Source organism: Pseudochaenichthys georgianus, chromosome 4 (assembly GCF_902827115.2).
Source record: "Pseudochaenichthys georgianus chromosome 4, fPseGeo1.2, whole genome shotgun sequence".
In the NCBI taxonomy this organism is placed as follows: domain Eukaryota; kingdom Metazoa; phylum Chordata; class Actinopteri; order Perciformes; family Channichthyidae; genus Pseudochaenichthys; species Pseudochaenichthys georgianus.
The window spans coordinates 33,894,367-33,904,254 of NC_047506.1; the positions used below are offsets into that span (position 1 = coordinate 33,894,367).

A 9,888-nucleotide genomic window follows, 5' to 3' on the forward strand; every position below is an offset into this window, starting at 1 on the left:
GACATTAGTTATTTATATTTTGCCATCACTGAATTATACGTTTAATACATTTAAGTCAAGCTAAGGTACATGTGATGGTAGCTAGTTAGTGCTCTTACCTGTGAGGCCTCCTCCAAACAGCATAATAACCAGACTATATCATTAAAACTAAGTACCAGTTCTAGATCCTTGACTTTAGACAAACAATTCAAAAGACAACATGTATTTAAAGACCAATCTTTATTTGAAGGTGCCTCTTAACCTGAGATATTAGTTATACAGTGTTACGTTCCCTATTAGGCTAGGGGAACTAAAGGGAAGAAACACAACCAGATTGGTATTGGTATTAATTATAAGTGGTTTTATTATAAAGCAAGGTGTAACAAAATGGCAGGCAGGCAGCCTGAAACAAACAAGAGGGCCAAAAGGGCACCGGTTGACAAATAACCGAACCAAGGGTGGACTCAAAAGGAGTCTCAAGGCATACAGGGAAAATACATACTAATATACTAAATAGATAACAAAACAAAACCTCACTTCAAGAGTGGTACAACTAACAAAAGGGAGTCTAGACAAAACACACTAAACTAAAGGCAACAGTCACAAATCCTAACGATACTCTAAACACTAACTAACCTACTCTACACTCTACTAACACACAATATCACACGGAGATAAACACACAAGGTTAACCACAGAATGAAGAGCAAAATGCGAGAGGCATCTGTTCACTCAACAGAGCCTCCAGAGTGATGATAGTCCCAGCCTTTGTACTCCTCCCCAGCAGGTGTGCGCCGGCTGTGCGCTGCGATTGGACGACGTCGATCCAATCACCATCTTCAGAGGCGGACCAGGAGATGGGCAGCCAAGGATGTTGGAGCAACCACACAGCTCATTTGCATAAACACACACACAGCTGAAAACACTCACAGGCAGATTAAGGAGCAGACAAACAGCAACCGTAACATACAGTAATAGTATTGACAATCTAAAAAAACTGAGCAACTCAACAGTCAACTTTATATTTCTTATTGTCTAAAGCATTTATTATTTTCATTTTCCCCCTCTCATATTCAGTGTGGACGGATTGAGACAGCGTGGTGTCCAGAGGGCTGCAGAGACTTCAGGGAGAAACCTCCGTGTGATGGACGTCCTGTCTGTTGGTTTGGAGAAGACTGAGGGTCTTTCCTCAGCGAGGAGGACCAGGCCTGATGGAGGAGCCCATGCTGGGCATAGCTGATACCAACTGCACAGGCCTAGTCTGTCACTTTATTTGACTAAATGTGTTTACTTATACATTTAATAGGTTTACACCTTCTGTCCTTATGTGCTTTTTATTTAAAACATTTGATTAACTTTTGGTTCACATTTCAATAAATTGTATTGGCACTCCTTTTGTCCATTATTCTTACTGAAAATGTTATATTACACATTCATATCTGACTGAAGATTGGCCCCATTTATTTGTGACTTTGCAAACTCTGCGGTTCAAGGCACAGGTGATGTGAAGCTCATAAAGTGAGGCAAATAGAAATAATCAGCTGATGGAGTGTAGATGTGGAAATAGGTGCATTCGATCAGCTGACTATGTTTTTCGCCACACTTTATACGCCTGACTATAACCACCCCTTCTCTGAGGTGCAGGCAGTGTCACAAACAAATGATGGTCCTGATAGACTACAAAAATATTCGGTGTGCAGATCTTTGTTTTCACAATAAAAGTAGTTTCTTAGTGAATGTCCTGTACTGGTCTTAAAATCTCATAACATCAGCTTTTAATGTTCCTCTTGGATGTTCTTCTTGACCCTCAGAGAAGGAGAAGATGTCGTGTCTTTCGGGCATGTCCTTTCCTAACAAAAATTACAGGAAACATAAAACATTATTGCAGAACAAGTGTGTTATTTATGAAAGAGGGGTTTTTGTGTGTTATGGGGCTGTTGATATAATTATTTTTTAATTGTAATCAGATTATGAATGAACAGTATGAAGTTCATCAACATTGAAATATATGTTATTATCAAAATAATATTTAACTGTTATCAAAACGTAGTGCAACTGGAGAAGCTTGCTCTGTTGTCTCACTGAAAGAATAACTTTTACCACGTTTTTTACAGACAATATTGAGAGATAAATAGTAGCAGTTCTCACTATGTGTTAAATATCGTTGCCTTCAATACATTAAATTAGAAAGCTGACAAAGTCATATTGCTTGTTAACATCTAAATGTGACTTTTTGCATGGAAAAAACCCTCAACTGAACTGATGTGTAGGTGATCTAGTATTTAGTATTGTTTAATGGAATGTGTATCAGTGTATTCAAGTCAATACTTCATTCATGTAAACCAATATCTTTCTTGATTCTTTGTACAGTATGAAAAAAGAGTCTTAGTACCTGTGCTGAAGTTCACTGCTGTGAGGAGTCCAGTTCTGTCTCTCACTCTCTGGTCCAGCCTGTCTGCATCACCTGGACACTTTAAACAAACAGATATATATATATATGTAAAGTACCATGTGTACAAACAATATAACTGATTCTCTTCTGTTGAACATGTTGGATTGTGTATTGTCCGAGTCAGGGTCCTTTTTATTTTACTGTAACTTTGGAAATTGTGTTACCAATGCTTACTGTTTATTTGCTATCAATTTGTAATACAATTAATAAAAACAACAAGGTTTGGGTTCGTTCTTCAGATGACTGTGACGTTAACTTGTAAGCTCAATAATGAACTCCAGCTCAACCAACCATATCGTAATATCTAAGTAATCATCTTGAAATATGACATTAATAATTGTAATATACACACATCTTATTGTGAGGTTGATTTCACATACACTACTTCGACGTTAGCTAAATAGAAAATAGCATGGATAATTTACAAAGTCTTTAAAAACACAGCAGGAGCCCAAGACAATTATAAAACTTGTCATTATTTCAGTACAGTTCAATTGGTTTTATTTTCATAAACGGTTATCAACCGTTAGTGCCAAAGCAGTAGGCTATAATATATGAATTACTGCTGTATAGACTACAACCACTACTTGTTTAGCTAGCATAAACTCAACAAAGCTAGCATTAGCTGGCTGACTGACGTTATTTTGCCGCTAAACATCACGATATAAAACGGTGGTCTTCAAAGCGGATTTAATCCTCAATCACAATAATAATATTCAAAGTAATACTGGGCAAGTAATGGGCAAAACTTACCGTTGATTGACGCGCCATGTCAGCGGACTGGTAGCGACACGAACCGTTAGCGAACAGTTAGCCCCGCAGTCATCCGGTTCGACCTGACTGTGACTGTGACTGACCCAAGCCTCGTTGTTCTGATAGCTCCGCCCCCTTCGCTCCAACCCCCCTCCCTCCCCCACATCTACAGGTGAAATTACTTTTGCGACACATTTATCGCAAGAAGTGTAGCAAAAGTCAAGACCGCAGATTCGTCGATTTATACTGCCACAGAGCAGATTCGTCAAGTTGTAATGACTGATTTGAGAGGTTGTAATAAATAAAGTTGCAGTTGTAATGGAAAATATATTTAAAAAATATGTATTTTTCTGCAAGTGAACATTTCATCTCTAAGTTCTTTTTTTTCCTACAAGCTACAACACTTTTTTTTTTCTTCTGTGTCTTCAAATTTGGTTCACAGTTACGTGGATATTTTGTACAAGTGTACATTTGGTTCACAGTTACGTGGATATTTTATACAAGTGTAAATGTAAGCACACAAACTCAGATTTTTTTTCTGCAAGTGCTCACATCAGGTTTTACACGCTCTCACATTTTGCACCATATCTACCTTCATACGAAACAATCCCTGGTTTTCTGCTAAGCTGTCCAGTCTACTTCATGAGAGAAAAAATGCTTGGGCTAAGGCTAGGAAATCAGGCTCAGAGGTAGAATGGCTACGAAATAGCTTCACATCTCAAATAAAAAGTGCTAAATCAAAGTACTATTTGTCAGTTACCACAGAAACCTGAATTAGGAAATTTTGGAAAGCCATAAAATCGATTTCCACTGGTGATCACTGATATCCCAAATGAGCTACCTCCGTGCCTCACCACAGCATCTGGAATTATATCAGACAGGGCTACTATGCTAAATTGCTTTAATAAGCATTTTGTGTCTTGTGGCTCTCTGTTTGATTCTGTCACTGACTGTATTTCTGCTTCTGTGAATGCTCCAATCCTTGACTCTGAACAATGTGGTCTGGAAAACTCTTTCAGTTTTACTCCCTTAACTATTGGTATTGTTCATGAAGCATTATCCAAGTTACATCCTAGGAAACCGGCTGGCCCGGACAACTTAGAACCTTTCTTTTTAAAGATAGCTGCAGATTTTCTTGCTCCACCTCTTACTTCTCTTTTTAACCTCTCCCTCAGCACAAATACAATTCCAAAAGTATGGAAGTCTGCTTATGTCTTTCCTTTACTGAAAGGAGGGGAGGCAACTATTTTAAATAACTATAGGCCAATCTCTAAATTGTCAGTTCTGGCTAAGGTGCTCGAACGACTTGTGAGTGAACAAGTAAAGGAGTTTTTATGTATAAATGATATCCTGTCTAAACATCAGTCAGGATTGAGAAAGAAACACAGCACCATCACTGCGACAAGGAAAGTGGTAAATGACATTACTAGTATTTTAGATAATAAGCAGAGTTGTGCAGCTCTGTTTATTGACCTTTCCAAAGCGTTTGACACCGTTGATCATCGCATTTAAAAGCAGAGGCTACTCAGTATTGGCATATCCAGCCATGCAGTGGGGTGGTTTGTGAACTACCTCTCTGAAAGGTCCCAATGTTTTCATTTTGATGGACTGTCTTCTGAGTGGTTAAACATTTCTAATGGTGTACCACAAGGTTTTGTTTTAGGACCACTTTTATTCTCCATATATATTAACAGCGTAGGTGATAATGTGGATGAAGGCAAGGCAAGGCAAGTTTATTTATATAGCACTTTTCAACACAAGGAAATTCAAAGTGCTTTACAAAAAACGAAAGACATTAAGAAAATGGCATTTAAATCAGTCATTAAAAAGAAAAGCTAATAAAATAAACATTAAAAGAAAAAATACATGGATAAAAGTTACAGTGCAGTCTAAGATATGAACAGTTCAATTAAAAGCAGCGACAAAAAGAAAAGTCTTCAGCCTGGATTTAAAAGTAGTAAGAGTTGCAGCGGACCTGCAGGTTTCTGGGAGTTTGTTCCAGATATTTGGAGCATAATATCTGAACGCTGCTTTACCATGTTTAGTTCTGACTCTGGGGACAGAAAGCTGACCAGTCCCTGAAGACCTGAGAGATCTGGATGGTTCATAATTTAGCAGGAGGTCAGAAATGTATTTTGGGCCTAAACCATTCAGTGCTTTATAAACCAGCAGCAGTATTTTGAAATCTATTCTTTGACACACAGGAAGCCAGTGTAAAGACTTCAGAACAGGAGTGATGTGATCCTCTTTCTTAGTGTTAGTGAGGACTCGAGCAGCAGCGTTCTGAATCAGCTGCAGCTTTCTAATAGATTTTTTAGTGAGACCTGTGAAGACACCATTGCAGTAGTCCAGTCTACTGAAGATAAAAGCATGGACAAATGTTTCCAAATCCTGCTGTGACATTAGTCTTTTAATCCTAGATATGTTCTTTAGGTGATAGTAGGCTGATTTAGTAACTGTTTTAATGTGACTGTTGAAACGCAGGTCAGAGTCCATGACTACACCTAGATTTCTGCTTTATCTGTTGTTTGAACATTGCAGGCTGAAGCTCAGCGCTAACTTTTATAACATTCTGCCTTGGCTCCAAAAACCATTACCTCAGTTTTATCTTTGTTTAATTGGAGAAAGTTCTGACACATCCAGTCATTGATTTGTTCAATGCACTTACTCAGTGTTTTGAATTGGAGCATAGTCTCCTGGTGAAATTGTTATGTAAATGTGTGTGTCATCCGCATAGCTATGGTAACTTATTTTGTTGTTTTTCATTATCTGAGCCAGTGGTACAGTAGCATGTAGACGTTAAAGAGAAGAGGCCCCAAGATGGAGCCTTGAGGTACCCCACATGTCATATTTGTCAACTCAGATGTGTATTTACCTATAGAAACAAAGTTGTTCCTGTCCTTTAAGTAGGATTCAAACCAATTTAGAACTGGTTCCGAAAGTCCCACCCAGTTTTCCAGTCGGTCTAGTAATATGCTGTGGTCAACAGTGTCAAACGAGCACTGAGATCTAATAATACTAACACTGAAGTTCTGCCACTGTCTGTATTTAAGTGGATGTCATTAAAGACCTTTACAAGAGCAGTCTCAGTGCTGTGGTTTGGACGAAAGCCTAACTGGAACACATCAAAACAGTCATTTAAATGCAAGAAATTACTCAACTGTTGAAAAACAACTTTTTCAATGATTTTACCTAGAAATGGAAGGTTTGATATGAGCCTGTAATTGTTCATTACTGAAGCATCTAGATTATTCTTTTTTAAGAGCGGTTTAATGACTGCAGTTTTCAGGGCCTGTGGAAAAATACCTGAGTGAAGAGATTTGTTTACTATATGAAGTAGATCTGAGGCCATGCAAGGCAAAACATCTTTGAAAAATCCTGTATTTTTTACAACTACTTTACATTTTTATGTGGATGATACTGTGATGTATTGTGCAGGTCCCTCCATTAAAGAGGCTGTTGTTAAATTACAGGCTGTTTTTAACACTATTCAGACTCAGCTCTCTGAATTAAAGCTTCTTTTAAATGTGGATAAAACCAAGGTAATGCTCTTTTCAAAAGCAAAAAAGACACCTGAGCCTGTTTTAGATATTGTAACTACGCAAGGAACAAAACTTGAAGTTGTTGCCTGTTACAAATACCTTGGTATCTGGCTTGATGATTGTCTCTCTTTTAAACTTCACGTCAATAACCTGCTTAAAAAACTGAGGGTTAGGCTAGGGTTCTTTTTCAGAAACAAGTCCTGTTTCTCGCTTGAGGCCAGGAAAAGGCTAGTCACTGTGACCTTTTTACCTGTGCTCGGCTATGGTGATTTGTTGTATATGAATGCACCTGCCAATTACCTGAGCAAATTGGATGCTGCGTATCACAGTGCTCTGAGATTTGTCACAAATTGTAAAGCGCTTACACATCACTGTACACTGTATACCAAGGCAGGTTTACCATCACTCTCTGTACGGAGGCTCAGTCACTGGTACACTTTTATTTATAAAGCTATGTTGGGCAAACTCCCGTATTACATCTGTTCTCTGGTAAAGCAGAAAGTTGCGGGCAGCTATTGTCTGAGATCGCAGGATGTGGTCTTGTTAGATGTGCCAAGAGTGAGGACTGTCTTAGGTAAGACGGCTTTTATGTGCGCAGCTCCATTTGCTTGGAACAGCCAAATTGAAATTGAGCAATTTTATTTCTCTGAATGTTTTTAAGGCACGTCTGCACGAGATGCTTTCTGACACTATGGGTGTTTGTAAGTGTTGGTGAATATGTAAATATGATGTCCTCTATTGTTTGTTTTATGTTGTTTTTATGTTTCATGTGGAACTAAATTGATGCAGGTCTCCCTTGTAAAAGAGATCCATGATCTCAAGGGACCTATCTGTCTAAATAAAGGCTTAAAATGAAATGAAAATGATCATCTTGCTATAGAGCAGGACACTAATACTTCAGATTTAGACAACACAACACATGAAAAAAAGATCCACAGAGATCTGAAATGTTTCTCCCCTCAGTCCTTGCTGTTAGGAAGGTCATTCCTGGAGGGCCAATGTTCTTTATTTGCAGACACTTACTCTAAACATTCACTCTATCTGTGTCTGTAGAATTCACCCAAGGACTGCAAATGAAATATCGACAATGGAAAATGTTTCCACAGCAGGGTCACGTCCAACAGCACAGGGCAAGGATGTACAGGGACAGAATTCATTTAATACAAGTAGAGTTTTACACCAAATGACTTCTTTTCACAATGAGATAAAAAAGGAAATGTGAAAGTATTCCCCATGGCGTTTTGACGCAACCGATTTAATTAGCAGTTGCTCACTCAATGCTGCACAGCACAATCTGGCTGATGATTTTAGATGACCACACTGTATCCTGAATGTGTTAAATAATAACACTGATGTCTTTTTTTACAATTTGTGAGTAATGCTTTGGTTGGAACATTTGAAAGATCTGAAGTACAAGGATAGTATATCTCACATTACAGACTGGTCGACTGGAGAGCAAACAAAAGCTTGTGAACTCACAGATGGAGTTCAACCCATTGACACTGCAGTCTCCACCTACAACACCTACGGTACATAAACACACAACACACACACACACACACACACACACACACACACACACACACACACACACACACACGAGTATCGACAAGCGCAACCTCAATCCTACTGCCTCCACGCGGGAGCTGCAGAAATCCAGCCTCCCCCACATGTCCTCAATATACAGATTAACTGTGTTAAGTAATGAGAGAACATTGAGATCATTCTGCAAAACACTGCTTTAAAAAAAGTGTTGTTACTCATGAAACTAATATTACTTTTAAGGTGAATAAGATAATATCACTTTGTAAAACTTGTGCTTTGGTTAGCTCTTGTTAATTTGATCAACGTGTAATGACCATTAAGTAAAAACGTTTATTCACCAATAAGGTGGCTTCCACCTGCCATAAGTAATTATTTCAATATACACCAGGGCAGAGCCTCAGGGGCCCCATAGACCCAATGATTAATGTGTAAGATGGTGGCAATCTCCATGTCTTAAAAGTGACTACAATGCCTCATCTCAAATAGCCAGCAAGTGAGGCCTCAAGTGGTTGCAAAATAAGTCAGATTGTATAGAAGTCTATGAGAAAAAGACCCTACTGCTCACTTAATTAATTACATCAGTTAACATGTTCGAACATGTGTTTGGTCTCAACCACCTAGTTTCAAGTCTTCTTACTTACATTACAGCATCATGTTTATTTTGTTACTTAAAGGTGGGGTAGGTAAGTTTCAGAAACCGGCTCGAGTGCACTAAAATTTGAAAGTACACAGCCGAAAAGAATCCGCCCCTTCCTTCAGACTTCCTTACAGGGCACCTCCTCCAACACACATGAACGCGCACATGACGTCAGCAGACTGGTGAAAGTGGCCGCCTGTTGCTGGCGAGTCATTGAAGTACTGCTGCAATGCACGCCCAATGTGCGTGCACGATATGGAAGGCTGACAGACAGGGCGGCAATCCAATCCGTTAAGCCGGCCCGGCTAAACGGATTGGATGTACTTTTTACAGTACTGCGGCTTCCACAGATGAATTTTTTTTTACTTAATAATTGGTAGCATAAACACAAGTTTTGAAGTTGATTACTCATTAAGTTGTTCCGACTAGTTTTACCGCATGATTTAAAAGGAATTTTAAGTTGTACGTACTTAATTACCGTCATTCGGGATACAAGTTTTTAAGTTGATTACTCCAAATAAAAAAGGAATTTTAAGTTGTACGTACTTAATTACCCTCATTCGGGATACAAGTTTTTAAGTTGATTACTCCAAAAAAAAGGAATTTTAAGTTGTACGTACTTAATTACCCTCATTCGGGATACAAGTTTTTAAGTTGATTACTCAAAGAAAAAGGAATTTTAAGTTGTATGTACTTAATTACCATCATTGTAAACACACGTTTTTAAGTTGACAACCATTTATAAATTAAGTTGCTCCAAATATATTGTTTTCAATAGTTTTTTTTCTTAGCTTTTTCATGTTTTTGCCTTTTTAAAGAAAGAAATTAATTGATTCCTCAACAAAAATGTTAGGGTAATTCACCTTTTTTGAACTTTTGAACTGCAGTTGTTTATTTCAACACATGATGTTTCAATCAGGAGAGAATTCATTTTGTTTGAACATGTAGAACACATGCCATATGAACATGGTGCATGAACA

General features: G+C 38.2%; 1 long non-coding RNA gene across 1 annotated transcript; it reads right to left on the minus strand.

Annotated features, from left to right (window-relative positions):
* Positions 1-1,731: 1,731 nt before the first annotated feature.
* Positions 1,732-3,265, minus strand: LOC139433721 (uncharacterized). Its single transcript, XR_011643114.1, has 3 exons — positions 3,185-3,265; positions 2,372-2,443; positions 1,732-1,829 (listed from the first exon to the last, which is right to left on the minus strand). It is a non-coding gene; the product is annotated as an uncharacterized lncRNA (long non-coding RNA).
* Between the last annotated feature and the right edge of the window lie 6,623 nt (positions 3,266-9,888).